The 18,839-nt window shown below is 40.2% G+C and overlaps 1 protein-coding gene across 8 annotated transcripts in view; it reads right to left on the reverse strand.

Moving 5' to 3' along the window:
* Positions 1-18,659, reverse strand: part of LOC134225282 (calponin homology domain-containing protein DDB_G0272472-like) — a 40,332-nt gene extending 21,673 nt beyond the window's left edge. For 7 of the 8 annotated variants that reach the window (XR_009983213.1, XM_062705229.1, XM_062705227.1 and 4 more), the window contains exon 1: positions 18,503-18,659. The gene's annotated coding sequence lies outside the window, so the exon portion shown is untranslated. Of the gene's footprint in view, positions 1-17,996; positions 18,137-18,502 lie in introns of those variants that run through there. The other variant, XM_062705228.1, reaches the window with a different exon arrangement.
* Positions 18,660-18,839: the final 180 nt, after the last annotated feature.

An 18,839-nucleotide genomic window follows, 5' to 3' on the forward strand; every position in this document is an offset into this window, starting at 1 on the left:
CCTCTGGAAGTTCCTCTGGAAGATCCTCCGGAAGTTCCTCTGGAAGTTCCTCCGGAAGTTCCTCTGGAAGTTCCTCCGGAAGTTCCTCCGGAAGTTCCTCTGGAAGTTCCTCTGGAAGTTCCTCTGGAAGATCCTCCGGAAGTTCCTCTGGAAGTTCCTCCGGAAGTTCCTCTGGAAGTTCCTCCGGAAGTTCCTCTGGAAGTTCCTCCGGAAGTTCCTCTGGAAGTTCCTCCGGAAGTTCCTCTGGAAGTTCCTCCGGAAGTTCCTCTGGAAGTTCCTCCGGAAGTTCCTCTGGAAGTTCCTCCGGAAGTTCCTCTGGACGTTCCTCCGGAAGTTCCTCTGGAAGTTCCTCCGGAAGTTCCTCTGGAATTTCCTCCGGAAGTTCCTCTGGAAGTTCCTCCGGAAGTTCCTCTGGAAGTTTCTCCGGAAGCTCCTCTGGAAGTTCCTCTGGAAGTTCCTCCGGAAGTTTCTCTGGAAGTTCCTCCGGAAGTCCCTGTGGAAGTTCCTCCGGAAGTTCCTCTGGCAGTTCATCCGGAAGTTCCTCTGGAGGTTCCTCCAGAAGTTCCTCTGGAAGTTCCTCCGGAAGTTCCTCTGAAAGTTCCTCCGGAAGTTCCTCCGGAAATTCCTCTGAAAGTTCCTCCGGAAGTGCCTCTGGAAGTTCCTCTGGAAGTTCCTCTGGAAGTTCCTCCGGAAGTTCCTCTGGAAGTTCCTCCGACTTATTTGAGATCAACTTTCCCAAAGATCTTCTTCTTCTTCTTCTTCTTCTTATTGGCATTACGTCCCCACACTGGGACAGAGCCGCCTCGCAGCTTACTGTTCATTAAGCACTTCCACAGTTATTAACTGCGAGGTTTCTACGCCAGGTTTCCATTTGTATATCATGAGGCTAACGATGATACTTTTATGCCCAGGGAAGTCGAGACAATTTCCAATCCGAAAATTGCCTAGACCGGCACCGGTAATCGAACCCAGCCACCCTCAGCATGGTCTTGCTTTGTAGCCGCGCGTCTTACCACACGGCTAAGGAGAGCCCAAAGATACTATATTTTTAATCCAACTACTTTAAAAGCCGGAAACAAAAATTTAAACTTGATTGAGCAAATACAAAAATTTTGACGGGAGAGGTCGATTCTTTCAAAAATACCTCAGAAATTCTTTCGGATATCAGCCGGGGGTAATTTCCCAGCCGCGGGTAATTTCTATGAGAAATCCTCCTAAATTCCTAAAAATTCCTAAATTCATCCGAATATTTTTCCAGAAATTGCTTCGGAAAGTTCTGGCAATTCTGGTTTTACTAAACATTCTCGTGGAAATTCCTACCAGAAGTCCTCTTTAATTTTTTAAAGAATTCCATTCCTCCAGGAATTTCACCGAAAATTACTTCTAATTCTTTGGAAAATATTTCTATAAATATTCATCCATAAATCTATTCAAAAACTCCTCTGGAAAATCGTTTCACAACTTCCGTAGAAATTCGTCAAGGTATTCTCCTGGAAATGCTCCTGTAAATTATTCTTTCAGGAAGAATTTCCAAAGAAACTATTGTGGGAATATCTGAAGAATTTATTGAGAAATATCCGGAAGCAATTCGTGAGTTAAATTGTCTATTTTTGCGGGATATCAGTGTGGAAGCCAGTGGAGATATATCAGCTTCCACACTGATATTCTTCCCTCCCCCTTTCATACGGGAGCTTGGCAGAAGGAAGGTCGTGTGATATGTGCCATCACAAATATTGCCCTCCGCTCGCTTTCAAATCGACTTCTATAAAAACATTCTTCATGCCTGCCGTATCCTAACGGAACTATCAATTCTATACTTTCGCCTCTAATGCTATCATGAACATGTACGTCCAAGTTTGGAAGATGATATTAGCATTTCCATATCATTATGTGGAAGATTTTTCATTTGAGGGTCATGGATTCGAGTCCCATTGAAAGAAAGTGATGACCTCGAATACATTTTTCAAAGTAAAAATCTTCCACATCATGGTCATATTCACATTCCCGAAAGAAGATGGCTGTTCGGCCACATTGAGAGTTGACGTAAAGTCAATGTCAACTTCTCTCCACGAACAGCCTAGATAGCCGTGTGGTGTCGGCAGCTAGTTATCTGGCTAAGAATAACATTACGAATTGCCTGTTCCAGTGGTAAAAGTCCACCATACAGGTGACCCCTAATTTTCGGTGTGATGCGGCTTTATGCTTACCGTGCCTACGAATGAATGGTTAGGGGGGTCTAATAAGAACCTAACCGCAAATGGAGCCTGTGAAGCACCAGGGCCCCCTTCACAGTATTTGAGCCCTCGCTGCGCTAACCGGAGCTATGGCGTAGTTGACTTTTTACTTCTCCGAGATAATCGGCTACTCTTATTCAACCTCATCGTGAGGTTAAATAAGAGTAGGGTTATGAATATGTGTTTTAATTAGTTTTCAATAAATTGTCACCTATATGGATTCGCATTATGCGTTTTTTACAATGTGCTTTGTGTATGTTACCTATATGGATTCGCATTATGCGTTTTTTCACAGTGTACTCTGTGCCTCTTCCTTGACGTTAGGCTTCGGCTACTCTTGTTCAATCTCAACGTGAGGTTAAATAAGAGTGGGGTTATGAATAAGTGTTTTACTTAGTTTTCAACAAATTGTCACCTATATGGATTCGCATTATGCGTTTTTCACAGTGTACTCTGTGTCTCGTCTTTGACGTTCGGCTTTGGCAAGTCTTGTTCATCCTCAACGTGAGTGTGGGGTTATGAATATGTGTTCTACTTAGTTTTTCAACAAACTTCTACCTATATGGATTCGCATTATGCATTTTTTTTTTACAATGTACTTTGTGTTTGTCACCTATATGGATTCGTATTATGCGCTTTTCACAGTGTACTCTGTGTTTCGTCTTTGACGTTCGGCTTCAGCTACTTTTGTTTAATCTCAACTTGAGGTTGAATAAGGGTGGGATTATGAATACGTTTTTTTACTTAGTTTTTCAACAAATTTTCACCTATATGGATTCGCATTATGCGTTTTTTTTACAACGTACTTTGTGTTTGTCACCTATATGGATTCGTATTATGCGTTTTTCAAAGTGTAATCTGTGTTTCGTCTTTGATGTTTGGCTCCAGCTACTCTTGTTTAATCGCAACTTGAGGTTGATTAAGGATGGGGTTATGAAAATGTTTTTTTTTTTACTTAGTTTTTTTTCAACAAATTGTCACCTATATGGATTCGCATTTTGCGTCTTTTTTACAATGTACTTTGTGTATGTTACAGTAAACGTTCGCTAATTGGGTTTTTTCTAGTTGGGGCGCTTTTTAGTTGGGGGTTCGCTAATTGGGGCGAAACCCAATTAAAAAGCAGCTAAACGTCAGAATGTGATGTCAAAAACGTGTTGACGTTTTGTTTCCGTGTTTGGCAGGATCGATATTTTCTGGCGCGTAAAATTTTCCTTTGTTCAATGCAAAAAGTAAACAACATTGTCGCTTGTCAAAACGCCCCAATTAGCGAACGGCATTCGCTAATTGGGGTGAGGTTGTGCCCCAATTAGCGAACGACCACTGTACCTTTATGGATTCGCATTATGCGTTTTTCACAGTGTACTCTGTGTCTCGTCCTTGACGTTCGGCTTCGGTTACTCTTGTTCAATCTCAACGTGAGGTTCAATAAGAATGGGGTTATGAATATGTGTTTTCAACAAATTGTCACCTATATGGATTCGCATTATGCGTTTTCTTACAATGTACTTTGTGTATGTTACCTATATGGATTCGCATTATGCGTTTTTCACAGTGTACTCTGTGTTTCGTTCTTGACGTTCGGGTTCTGCTACTCTTGTTCTATCTCAACGTTAGGTTCAATAAGAATGGGTTATGAATATGTGTTTTACTTAGTTTTCAACAAATTGCCACCTATATGGATTCGCATTATACGATTTTTACAATATATTTTGTGATTGTCACCTATATGGATTCGCATTATGCGTTTTTCACAGTGCACTCTGTGTTTCGTCTTTGACGTTCGTCCATTGTTACGTCCTCTGTGTTTTTGTGACCTCTCTTTAGTCCCTAGCTGAATGCATGTGAGTCCACATAATTGGCTTTCCTATAAATGGTTCCATTCTCCTTTCCAACTTCACTTCCTCTTCCTTTCCCCTTTTCACTTCCTTTTCCGTCAGGTAAATGATGAGAAAGGCCAGTGAAGGCGATGGCACAAATCTCCCAAATTGAGGGGAACGTGCCTCCTGAGCCGACGTTCTGATACCTGATACCTGATACGTCCAAGTTTGGAAGATGATATTAGCATTTCCATATCATTATGTGGAAGATTTTTCATTTGAGGGTCATGGATTCGAGTCCCATTGAAAGAAAGTGATGACCTCGAATACATTTTTCAAAGTAAAAATCTTCCACATCATGGTCATATTCATATTCCCGAAAGAAATTCGCAAAGCAACTCCTGGTTTGAATCCATGAAGAATTTTTTTTGATAAATTCTTGAAGAAATTTCGGATTGGTTCCAGGAAGAATTTTTCATGGAATTTCTAAAAGAGAAGACGCTTCAGGAGATATTCTAGAAGTAGGAGTATTTTCAACTGATAAGTAATTAAAGATAAGATAAGGAATTCCCATAACAAACAAATTTCAGATAATATTCTAAAATAAATTCTAAATATTTTGGGCCCGGCATACGTTGTATAGCAAAGAATCTGGTGGCTAGTTTGGCCTAACAAAGGCATTGACAATATGGTTCTGACCTCTTGAACAATTTGGTAGAAGACGGCAACTTTAGAAATCTCACGGCTTCAAAAAAACTAACTAATATCGGCATAAACACCGAGCTGGTCAGCATCAACAACGCAATTTGTATGGATATGCTCCGACGTGTTGAGGTCCAAACATGTTCGGCCCAATCGGATGTCTTAATGTCTCAGATAAATCTTGAAGCAAGGGAAAATTTGTAAGTCCAAAAATTGTTCAAATCGGTAAACCAACGGCTTGGAAGGGAGGCTTGGCTGCTGGATTGTTAAAAACACCCGGTCATAAGAATGGCTGATGAACAAAACATCTATCAAAAATGATTCGATATCTGTCAAAAGTAATCTTGCTCTGCGAGCAGAGTTAGACAACCTTAGACATACCTTAGAGCAACTGTATTGAACTCAAATGGATGCTGCGTTACCAAACCACCTATACCATCTATATAACAGCGGTTTTAATCGATTACCAGTGCACAATGAGAGATTTTCAAAATCGAAAAATTCCGTAACTAAAATTCTCTTTTTATGCTAAACAATCGGATGAATTTGTCTATCCTCTTATCCAATTGAGATATTCACTTGGCCTTTATCTGTGATTTATATTTGTTGGATTAACGGAATCAACCATTAACTTTCGATTCACAACCATTCAATATTTTTCACACAGGCAGTCATTATGATTGCCAACTGCCTTTCCGTTTTGCCTATATTTCTGATTGGTACTTGAAATCATTCCAAGGGCACGCGCTGTGAACGTTTCCCTGTACAATATTGAATAAGGTACCCCGGGGCAAGTGGGACCTAAAAAAACGCTAGTTCAGCGAAATTGTTAACAAATACTTAGAAAACAGGGTATTTCAGAACATTAACCACGGATATATCATTATATGCTTCCGTTGTTGAAGTGTAGACGTGTTGGATGCCATTTATTCAATTACAAAAAATATTGGTAGTGAAAGAAAGAAATTCACCTGTAGGACCCACTTACCCCTTCAAACGGGGCAAGTGGGACCTATTCTGCTTTATACTATCAAATGAAACTAATTAATGATGATGTCAATATTATTTCTGAGTCGTAGTATTTTCAGATCATGGATGAATGTTGGTTGTTTGTCGGACTTGTGTTTTAGCAACAGGAAAGGGATTATAATGTTATAATGAAAACAAGACAACATCCGACCAACTGTTTAATTGTCTCTTGTCTTGCTTTCTATTAGCTTACTTTTGTACCAAATGTTTTAAGTGGAAAGCATAAGTAAATCTTTATTCACCATTCGAATTAATATTTCACTGTTTAGAACACGAATTATTACATAAATCAAGATACTTCAAAAGAAAAGTTTTCATTCAGGCAATGCGCAGTGTTCTAAATTTGTAATAGAACGAAATTGCCAATTTATATGTTAAGCACTTTGTTTATCTGAAAATCTGTAAATCTGATGCAAAGTTTAAAAACAACTAAACACGAAACAAAACCTGCTGACCTATTGCAGAATAAATGAATTATTTGCACTGTTAACGGAAATATATCGTATAGTTATAATCATCGTTCTTTTTCATTCGGGAGATAATTTCAAGATTATAAAATAAACATCTGTTAATGAACTGTAAAATACATTTTAACAACGAAACCAACGATATCAAACCACATCTGATTCAGACCCATATGATATATGAATGGCAAAGTTATTTTTCACTAGACAAATATCTAAAAGCAGTTAAAATTGTTCTATCGAAAATGTTGTTCAAATATGTCCCACTTGCCCCATGTATGTTAAAACTCAAAGGCAAGTGAAAATTGCAAGTTTTGGCTTTAATTATAAATTTTTAATCATTTTTTATGTCACACAATTATTAATTTGCTCAAACTATTCGCCTTCTACATCAATGAAACATTTAGGGACGACTATTCTGTTGGAGATCCATTGAATCAAAATAAAAGTAATAGCTTTTCCCGGGAGTTTTAAGTCATGATCAAACAATAGCATTAGCATGGTGCCTCAAATGGTTTTAATTCCAAATATTTTTGTGTCGGGTGGATTCGTTGATAGTTCTGCTTCATCTTTATAGAACATTGTTACCATTAAAAACGTTCATCGATTCATCGGCAGCCATAGTACCCACTTACCCCGTATTTTCACTTGCCCCGGAGTACCTTATAGTGTTTGGAATTTGCTGTTTATAAGCTGAAATATCTAATTGTCGATGTATTTCGTTGGATGTTCTGTCGAAACCGAACAGGGCGATTTCAAATCTGCCAATTTTTCACAGACCATGAAACGACGTCGTCGCTGTCATCGTCTCGCCGAAAAGAAGCATCATAGGAAAAATAAACAGAAGTGAAAGTGAACCATAGAAAAACATTTTTTTCCCTCGACTAACACATTTTTATAAATAGACCTATTTTCCGTGCTAATGCGAGGGCATTGCCTCGATCGGAACGGAACGTCCAAAACAGCCAAATGCGATATTGTTGGTACCTTCACGATCCGGTTTCGGCAGCAGAGCAGCTGATGGCAATGTGGCGTCAGCTATGTATGGCGCGTCTCCATCATTGCGTGAATGATTTTCCCGCGGTTCTCCTGACGGACCGTTATTCTTGAACTTCACCGCGAAATATAAATATCGCACTCCTACATACGGTGTAGGTTTCCCTACGGCTTAGTGTCAGTTTGATCACGGCCGGTTGTTGGGAAATTTTTCTAATGTTCGCAGTTGGGTCAATTGTATTTCGTTGTGTTTGACGACGAATGGGAAATAGAAGGAGGTACATATCTACGAACAAGAAACGCTTTTATTTTTTTTTCTATTTCGCAAATTATGGCGTGATATCGTAGCCGAATGCAGGTAATGTCAGATTTTGGTAAGCCTTTAGGTTTTTGTAGATCAAACATAGCGAAAATGGTTTAGCAATTCCGAATCCTAATAGCGTACAGTTCGTGTTCGATTGATAGAAAAAGATATTCATGAATAGTTTGTTTATCAAACGAGACTTGCTTGCAATGATATGTGCTCTATTTTAAACACTTTTTGTGCTCATGAGCTCCCTCATCAGTTTCTAGACTATCAACGAAAAACGAACATATCAAGCTCATATTGCAAATACAATTTGGATGTGTTATAAAGTCACAAAAAGCAATATGATATTTTAAATTTGTGCAAACTCCATGTTCGTTGAATACCTCATCTGTTCCGTATTATTCTTTGCAGAACAAATAACCTGGATTTGGTGTGGTGATAGCGCCAGAATGGGTGAACCGCTGCGCGGATGTCGTCCCTCAACAAAACTGCTAAAAGGTTCTCCCTTGGCTCGAACTGCGAATGATTTCTGCTAATCGAAACAGGAATTAGTGCCATTAGGCGACATTTTGTTGGGAATTTTTGAACTGTTGAGATTGTATTACTCTCTACATGAACTTGATTTTGTTGCAAAAATATTTATGGGTGTTAGATTATTAGCAAGCTTTATTGTTTTGGTATTGGGCTTATTGACACGTCACGTTTTAATTTCATTGGTATTTTTTTGACCTTTTCTGCCGGAACTTTTATCAGTCTCATATTGATTTTTAGCATACCGAGATATGAGCCACGCAAAATTTTAAAAAATCTAATAAGTTCAAACATTATACGATCCTGTTGAAATTTTGCGGAGCTGTCCTTCACGCAATGGCTTCACGTAAAATAATTTAGATCAGCGGAAAAATAATTGAATTTTGAGCAATCAGCTTATGCAAATTCCTAATAGGATTAGTATGGGGGAACATTACGTATGGGACAATGTTCATTCTGTATTTTTTTCACATTTCTACCGAACAAAGTCTCATTTTTAGTCTTATTAAATGAAAGTATGTTAAAACTAACGACTGAACGAAAATGACGAAAACCCAAGTGGGACTGATATGCGAGTAACGGGAGTTTTTCTTTCGTAAGTTTTTGAACTATTTTGGATTTACACAAGTGATGCAAGTAATTTTTGGTAGTTTTTGTTTGTAAATAGGGGAAAATACCTATTCTTGGCAGTCTAAGAATAATAAATACACTAAAATACAGGTACAGCTCAACTGGTATACATTTGTATGCTCTTCCTTTAATAATTGGTGTTCAGTAAATATAACAGCTTGTACCACAAACTCAGTAAATTTAATATTAAAGTAACAGGTCAACGTTTCTTTTATCGGCATAGCAAATTCTATCATCAGCAATGAGTTTGCCCCATTCAGCAACTAGACATTTAGGGTCTGTTCACAAATTACGTAACGCAAAACTAAACTAAAAGTAACATTTTTGGCACCCCCTCCCTCCCCCGTATAACGCGTAACAGTGAAAATTTTAAAGGTCGATTTTTTTCCTTCTCTGAAGCATGTGGGTTTTGTTTTTTTAACACTGTTAGAATAGGAACGTCACATGATCAAAAATCAAGGATATTAAGAATGCAGCTAGTAGAAACGAAAATAGAATTTGCGACCATGATCATTTAAATAGTTAAGGGGTTGATCTGTCGAGAAATATTATATTCGCTTGGTGTTTTTACGCATATCACTCCCACTATGTGCTTGATTTCGGTAATGACTAATGCGATAACGACGGTCATATAATTTTTAAATTGAACTTTTTAGGCTGTTGAAGTGGTTGAGCTAAAATGTAATTGTTTAGAATGAAAACTCTCTGGGTTGCCTCTATCAACTTTAGCTTGGTTTGGAAGGTTTAATTATGATATACAATACCAATTAAAGCGTCGTTTCCGAGGTTGTTCTATAAAATAATATAATTTGTAGAAATCGTGAATATTCATCGTGAGACACAAATGCCTCGAAATTTAGCTACAATTTTTTGAACAAAACTCGCTGTCTTTTAGAATTAAAAAAAAAACACCAAAAAAGCCTGCTCTGAGATAAAAAGTTAAAAAACTACTAACATAGGACAATTATAGCTAGTATAGTAGTGAAGACCCAAGTAACACCGAAAACATCATTATTAACGACGATCTAATAATACTGTTGAATAATGGTCGGGAAAATGAAATACAAAACATGTTATGTTCAAGAAAAGCTATGAAAAGGTTTTTGCAAAACATACAGCAATTTGATCATTGACATTTGTTAGGTTATTTGATATGTTTCGTTTTACATTCTCATGACATAAAACATGACTACAGGAAGATTTTACGAACAAGGTCATAACATGTTCACTTTTTGACATTTGTTTTGTCAGAATATATATCCCAATGATAGCAGTTTAGCTAAAATATGCATTTTGATATTTTGAACGTAATTTCAACATCTTTTAAAATCAGTGCAATGAACGTTCTTCGTCGACTTTGTTGTTTATCAAGAACTCGCCATACTGTTTTTCTTTTGCAGATTCGAAAAATTGTTTACATATCAATTGCAAAAAATATTCTCTGGCTTAGTTAAATTTTTCTCCAATCATTGGCGCATGAACTTAGGAGAAGTAAAATGAAAAGTTAGCCAATGAAACATGAGCCGCATATAATGTTTCGACCGAGACTGGGAAACAAATTTGATTTATTTATTCAGTATATATTTTTTATTATTATTATTAAAATTGTATTCTCGCTTAACTTTTCAAAAGGACCTAAGCAACATTTTTTTCATGACTTAATTTGAATACTGCAATCAATGGCTTTCACGTTGTTCTGTTGATTGCGCTATTCAAATTAATTCATGAATAAAATGTTACTTAGGTCCTTTTGAAAAGTTAAGCGAGTATTCATCATTTCATGCATGCTTGTTTTCATTCGTTTTTTGTATAAAATTTATTTCTTTGAACGTGTTGGTCAACATTTTCGTTTTGATATTCAATTTGACAGAACCATGTTGAGAGTCGGTCATTGATAACACCATTGGTACTTAGTCTTGTGAATGTGCAATCAAAAACAAGGTTGCGACTGGAATATGTTGAAAATATCGATAATTTTTGCGCTGTTTGAGTCGTGTGAAAGCAATGAGAGCTGGTTTTTATATCAAAACGTAACAAACTATATGTTCTAAAAGTGTATTTTTCACACTCATACAACAAATCGTGTTAGGGGAACTGGGGGTAGGACGCCCACGTTAAGGAAAATGACATTTTTATCAATGAAAACCACCATTTCAGCCAGTTTTCATCAGCGCATACTGAAGAACAGCATATCTGCGACTGACTACCGATAACAGATATCTAATTGTCCATTTTATTGCACAGAAATTTGATTTTTAAAAAGCACCCGAAAAAATGATTTTGAAACCATGCGGGGTGAGATGCGCCAGTGGATGGGTTAAAACGCGCATGTGCTTATCGTACTGATTTTCATTTTAATTGCCTACATTAAGGCAATTAACCGAATGTTTCAGCTGTTTCGGTCATACGAAATGAGCATGGGCGTAATGCCCCACACCGACCTCAGAAGTTTGAAGGCCCATAAAATCGTTTTAAAACCATTTTTGACGACGATTTCGTGTGAAACATAAAGAACACGAGTAAGCAGCATGGCTCATGGCTCAATTATTAATTTATCAATGTATAACAGCGACAGAAAGACTAAATTCCACCGAGCTAGAATTGCATCAAAACACGCAAAAATTTTTCGAGTTTTTCATGTATAACTAGAGAAAAATCATGAAATATATGTATCCAATGGCAATATTTTTCATTGCTTTATCGTATAGACTATTGAAAATAATCAAAATGGGGATATTTAACCTTATTCAGGGGTGGCGCGTTTTAACCCCTATGGGCGTGCTACCCCCACTTCCCCTACTTGTGGAGGATAAGTTGATGCGTGTTCATCGTCTTGATCAAGACATGTCAGCAATTACTTCAATCAGTGTTTAAGAAAATGAGATTAAAATACATTTTTATTCTCGTTTATTTATTTATTTATTACCAGACTAAGGCCGGAGTGGCCTGTGCTGCACATAAAAGTCTTCTCCATTCAGCTCGGTCCATGGCTGCACGTCGCCAACCACGCAGTCTACGGAGGGTCCGCAAGTCATCTTCCACCTGATCGATCCACTTTGCCCGCTGCGCACCTCGCCTTTTTGTTCCCGTCAGATCATTGTCGAGAACCATTTTCACCGGATTACTGTCCGACATTCTGTCTACGTGCCCGGCCCACCGCAGTCTTCCGTTTTTCACGGTGTGAACGATGGATGGTTCTCCAAACAGCTGATGCAACTCGTGGTTCATTCGCCTCCTCCGCGTACCCTCCGCCATCTGCACCCCACCATAGATGGTACGCAGCACTTTCCTTTCGAAAACTCCGAGTGCGCGTTGGTCCTCCACGAGCATCGTCCAGGTCTCGTGTCCGTAGAAGAGGACTACCGGTCTAATGAGCGTTTGGTAGATTGTCTGTTTGGTACGGCGGCGAACTCTATTCGATCGGAGCGTCTTGCGGAGTCCAAAGTATGTACGATTTCCAGCCATTATGCGTCTCCGAATTTCTCTGCTGGTATCATTTTCGGCGGTCACCAGTGAGCCCAAGTACACAAATTCTTCTACCACCTCGATTTCGTCACCACCGATGCAAACTCGCGGTGGGTGGCTCACATTGTCTTCCCTTGAACCTCTTCCTATCATGTACTTCGTCTTCGACGTGATCCGCTTGGCTTCCCTCTTCAGTCTGATGAAGGCTTCCTCCATCTTCTCAAAGTTACGTGCCATAATATCTATGTCGTCGGCGAAGCCAAATAGCTGGACGTACTTATTGAAAGTTGTACCACTCGTGTTAATCCCTGTTCTTCGTATTACCCCTTCCAAAGCGATGTTGAATAGCAGACACGAAAGACCATCACCTTGCCGTAACCCTCTGCGGGTTTCGAAGGGACTCGAGAATGCTCCTGAAACTCGAACTACGCACATCACCCGATCCAGTCGCTTTGATCAACCGTGTCAGTTTATTCGGAAATCCGTGTTCGTGCATTAGCTGCCATTGTATCGATTATATCATATGCGGCTTTGAAGTCGATTAATAGAAGATGTATGGGAACGTTGTATTCGCGGCATTTCTGCAGTACTTGGCGAATGGCGAACACCTGGTCCGTGGTGGAGCGTTCGCCCATAAAACCCACTTGGTACTGCCCCTCGAACTCTCTTGCAATTGGTGTTAGTCGGCGGCATAAAATTTGGGAGAGTACCTTGTAGGCGGCGTTCAGCAATGTGATTGCGCGGTAGTTGCTACAACCCAGCTTATCGCCCTTTTTGTAGATGGGACACACGACACCTTCCATCCACTCCTGCGACAAAACTTCCTTCTCCCAAATCTTGGTAATGACCCAGTGCAGCGCTCTAGCCAGTGCCTCACCATCGTGTTTAAATAGCTCTCCTGGTAGTTGGTCAACCCCAGGGGCTTTGTTGTTTTTCAGCCTGCCAATCTCCTCCTGGATTTCCTGGAGATCCGGAGCCGGTAGAATTATGTCCTGCGCGCGTTCTCCCAGGTCCATCACCATACCGCCATCTTCGTCTGCCACATCGCCATTCAGGTGTTCTTCGTAGTGCTGCCGCCACCTTTGGATCACCTCACGCTCGTTCGTAAGAAGGCTCCCGTTTATGTCCTTACACATAACAAGCTGTGGCACGTGGCCCTTACGCGAACGGTTTAACTTCTCATAGAACTTTCGTGTGTTATTAGCGCGGTACAGTTGCTCCATCTCTTCACGGTCTCGATCTTCCTGCTGGCGCTTTTTCCTCCGGAAAATCGAGTTTTGTCTGTTCCGCGCCCGTTTATATCGTGCCTCGTTTGCCCTCGTGCGGTGTTGCAGCAATCTCGCCCATGCTGCATTCTTCTCTTCCACTAACTGCTCACATTCGCCGTCATACCAGTCGTTTCTCTGATCCGGGGCACCGTGCCAAGTGCAGCGGTTGCGGTGCTACCAATGGCGTATCGAATATCTCTCCAGCCATCTTCAAGAGACGCTGCGCCTAGCTGCTCTGCCGTTGGAAGTGCCACTTCCATCTGCTGTGCGTATTCTTGGGCTAGTCTACCGTCTTGTAGCCGCCCAATGTTAAGCCGCGGCGTCCGACTTCGACGCGTGTTGTACACCGTCGAGAGTTTTGAAGGCAGGCATATTGCAACGAGGTGGTCGGATTCAATATTCGCACAGCGGTAAGTGCGGACGTTCGTGATGGCGGAGAAGAATTTACCGTCGATTAGAATGTGGTCGATTTGGTTTTCCGTTTCTTGGTTAGGTGATCTCCATGTGGCCTTGTGGATATTCTTGCGGGGAAAGAAGGTGCTTCGGACTACCATTCCGCGGGAGGCTGCGAAGTTTATGCATCGTTGGCCGTTGTCATTCGATACGGTGTGCAGACTATCCGGTCCGATGACCGGTCTATACATTTCCTGCCTTCCTACATGTGCGTTCATGTCGCCGATGACGATTTTGACGTCTCGCAGTGGACATCCATCGTATGTCTGCTCCAGCTGTGCGTAGAACGCTACTTTCTCGTCGTCGGGTCTCCCTTCGTTGATGATGCTACAATTGAAGAAACGGCCTTTTATCCTCAGCTTGCACATCCTTGCGTTGATTGGCTGCCACCCAATCACACGTTGGCGCATCTCACCCAGCACTATGAAGCCGGTTACCAGCTCGTTGGTGATGCCACAGCTTTGGTAGAAGGTAGCCGCTCGATGCCCACTTTTTCACACTTTCTGTCCTGTCCAGCAGATTTCCTGCAGCGCTACGACGTCAAAGTTGCGGGGATGTAATTCATCGTAGATCATCCTGTCGCAACCTGCGAAACCTAGCGACTTGCAGTTCCATGTTCCAAGCTTCCAATCGTGATCCTTTATTCGTCGCCTAGGTTTGCCGATTATATCGAGTCGTATTATCTTCTATGTCGTTCGTAATGGTTGTTTTTAAAGGCGGCTTATTGGGCCTGCGCAAACCTCCTGTCTCGTCGGAGGGCCGTCGTGTCAGGTCTGTTTTGTGTCCCACCTGTCACCAGGACTTGGGCTTGTGCGCTTTGAGCAGCACACGGTCGCTTTGGTGGGGCCTACTTGCGGATACATGCAGTTTTTCATAGGAATTTAACAGGGCCCACTGTCAATCCCCACCACATCCTAGGCAAGCCCCACAACACGCAGATGGCCTGGGGAGGGATCGTCAAGCCCTTGGACATAGTCCCTGCTGCCCATCGTATGGACGACGATTTCCACATACTTCATGGTATATATTTCTAAAAAGGTTATTACAATATAAATTTCTGAGAACAGGAAGCGTCAATTCTCGTACAGGAACAGTTCGACAGGTTTCGTGGTTCAACCAGCAAAGCGCATAGGAACGGTCGCAGCAGATCCAAGTGAAACTCGTGAGGATGGAAATATTTTCTTTGCAATGAGTCGAAACGTGTTCTATTTGAAGATTGGAGGCGTGGAGGTGTCAATGACCATTGACTTTGGACTCGACGCAAACAAAATTTTGCCAGAGACATGGAAGCAACTGAAGAGAGCACATGCACTGCTATGCAATTATACAGAGCACGTCGACAGGGTATTGAAAGCGTATGCTAGCAAGGAGGCCTTGAAGACAATAGTGATGTTCACAGCGGAGATACAGGCTGGTCCGAATAAGGCAGATGCAAAATTCTATGTGGTTGAAGATGGCTCGCAATCTTTACTTGGTGAGACAACGGCTTCTAAGTTGCATGTCCTGAAGATCGGTTTTGATGTGGCAACAGTTGAGACTTCAGGTACATTTCCGAAGATGAAAGGAATTTCTCGAAATTCCTATCGATAACACGATTCAGCCAGTTCAGCAACCATATCTATCGAGTCTGATCGAACAAAAGTTACAGTGTTTACTGAACCAAGATGTAATTGAGAAAGTTACTCAACCATCTCCATGGGTATCTCCATTAGTACCGATGCTGAAAAATTCTGGATAAATCCGTTTGTGCGTTGAAATAGCGTCGGGCAAATCGAGCTGTATTTCGGGAAAAACATCCACTCCCTGTGGTTGACGAGCTTCTTGGTAGTATTCTCATGGTGCAGTTCTTTTCTCCAAGGTTGATATAAAGAAAGCATATCACCAGATTGAAATCTCGGACAAATCACGAGAAATAATCACGTTCATTACAAAATTCGGAATGTTCATGTTCATAAACATTCAATCTTTGAAAGAGCGTCGTGAAACTGCAATGGTTTCATTTATTAACGATATAGTTTCGCAGCGTATTGATTCAACAAACATTTTATCGAAATTAAATTTCTACATACCATCTCGACAACTGCGTCATCGACATACATTTTCAATTAATCACTGTCGTACAAATTATGCAAAATTCGGACCTCTCAATCAGATGATGGCCATCTATAATCAACACTGCGAAACTATTGACTTTACAATGTCTCGGCAGAACCTAAGAAAATATTTTGTCTCAATTCGAAACCTACACAGCTAAAATTACATTAAATCGCAAAATTAAACACTACTTAACCAATCTACTTTTATTTTTATACACTATAATACCGTATTTATTTAAGAAAATAAAGAAAAACATGTGTATTGTATATGTACTAGTCTACGTCGGTTGACGAAATAAATAAATAAATAAATAAATTATATACCTACACTAACTAATTATATTATTGCTTAGGTAGAAGCTTGAAGAGTCAAGAGCTGCCGTCTCCTTGATTTTTATTCAACAGCGAGGTTTGTACCCGTCGGTAGATTTCCAAGCTCTCAGCCACATCAAGTTTCCACGGTGAAGTAACGTTTCTTAAAATTCTAATATTTGATGTCGTAATTGGGTGATTTTCCTTATATACATGTTCTGCTACCTTAGATCTAAATTCGTAGAGCAATCCCTTATAATTTTCCCTTTTCGCCTTGCTCACTTCCGTCATATGCTCCTTGAACCTTACATTTCTTGATCTTTTTGTTTGGCCTACATAAATTGTTTCGCATTGAGAGCCACTCACTTTATAAACGCCCGCCTTATTCAACATTTCTACTTTATCCTTCGTTGACCCCAGTAAAGACTTGAGTTCGGTACTTCTGCTGGAGAATACTAGATCGATGCCGAATTTCCGTAGTCGAGTAGTTGGTTGGTGATATGTTGACCATATGGGTCCGAAATTAAATGGTGGAATTAAATGGAATTGTGCCAAACTCGTCTTATGACAGTGAAAACATTCCAATAAAAAAGAGCTAAATAATTTTCTTGAAAATAGGCTAAATAGTTATGACAGTTATGGGGCTGTCCTATTGCAGGAGAACGAGAAGCATGAGAAGCGTATCATTGTTTTACTAATAAGGCTCTGACAGATTTGGAAAGAAAATATTTTCAAACTGAAATAGAAGCGCTGGCATTAGTGTGTGGTATTGAGAAGCTTCAACTCTATCTGCTTGACTTTAAGTTGTAATAATGGTGTTACCGACTTGTTGTCAGGGAAGTAAAACCTTAAAGAAATTCAGTTATCGTCAACCTTATCGTCATTATCAGCGAATTATTTCGCGTTTAAACTCTATCTGCTTGAAACTGACTTTAAGTTGTAATGGCGTTACCGACTGGATTTGCCTCACTTATTCAAATTTTGGCTTTCTCAGTCTCCGACGTTTTGGCCGATTGGTTTTAGCCTTTCTCAAGGGTCGACGATAGACTTTACGACTCTTGACAATTGACAATTATGAAATGCATTGGCTTATGTTATTATAATTTGATTGTGCATGTTTCATTTATAAATTTCAATAGTAATGGCATTAACAATGCAGAGTATTCAATATGCAAAACAAAAACAGGAACTTTTCACTAAAAAAACTAATATATATAAAAAAGTAATTTATTCACAAATGTTTAAAAACCAGAGTTTAATAAAACATTTTCAAATTGCGTCTTCGATCATTTGCAGCTCACCCAGAAGGCCATTTTGTTCATCATCACTGAACCAAATCTCAGAAAAACCACACTAAATTGAAATGGAAATATTTTTAGAAAATGTCCAATAAACTGTGAACCAACACACCCACAGTAAAAGTCAACAAAAACGCACGTAGCACAGTCTAGATGTCGCTGTCTCGTTGTTTTTTTGTTGTTGTTACAGTCTTATTAGTTTCCTAAAGCTTGTACTTATCGTTGCTATTTCATTTCTGTGTGGAACAGAAGGCACGTTTGCCATTCGACTCACTCAGTCGCGATTTTAACCGCCTTTTTTCCTCGTATTTCGTCACTAATAATAAACACACTAAACTCTCAGCATGTTAACCGTCGGTGAGGTGACAAAAGAACAACAATAACAACCTACCAGAGAGCGGAAAATGCCAAATCCGAGATCTCCGCAACGGCGGCGGCGGCACCAAAATGCTATTATTATCTTTTTCACTTTTCCTTGATTTTTCTCCTTTTTTGACGAAAACCTCCCATTTTGTCCGGACGGGCAGCAATGGGCAACTGAATAGAAATTAAAAACTCCAAATCACTTCACATGATCTCCACCGCATAATTTATGACCTTCCCAAGTTTGGCTGTGTAGGTCGAGACGATCGACGGGCGATCGCCTCTGAATTAATGGTCGGTCATAAATTATACATAAACCGATCTTGGAATGGATTCGACCGCGTGGTTTCCTAGCCGACATGGAAAACTGTGCGTTACGTAATCGGTCGGTTGTCTAACGTTCTTGGAAAAACAGATCTTCCCACAGAACTACTAGATAATCACTTTTTCACAAAAAATCATTTGGTTGATCGATGACCACTACGACTCGCATTTGAAAAAAAAAGGTTATATTTGGCAATTTGGTGCTCCTACCTAATTTTTTGTTCTGTTCTCTAGTCGCACTAGCTTCGAACGCCTAGACGTGGTTTCTAGTTCACGTTTCTATTTCGACGGTTGAAAAGTAACTGCGGCTTTGCGGAAAATCTTGGCGACGACGACGATCATCGGTGGGAAAAGTTCGTGTGTGCGATATTTTCTTCCTCCCGAGATGTGGAGAGCTGAGAACATAAGTTTTTCTGAGCAAAAATTAAGCTGGGAAAAAGACGGAAAATGAAAGGTGAAATGATTCTATTCGAGACCGAGACTCGAGGTTGGTTTGAGGCGGGTTGAGCGAGTTGCGTTCGTTCTCGTATTTCGTGGGGTGGTGTGG

Source organism: Armigeres subalbatus, chromosome 3 (genome assembly GCF_024139115.2).
Source record: "Armigeres subalbatus isolate Guangzhou_Male chromosome 3, GZ_Asu_2, whole genome shotgun sequence".
NCBI lineage: Eukaryota > Metazoa > Arthropoda > Insecta > Diptera > Culicidae > Armigeres > Armigeres subalbatus.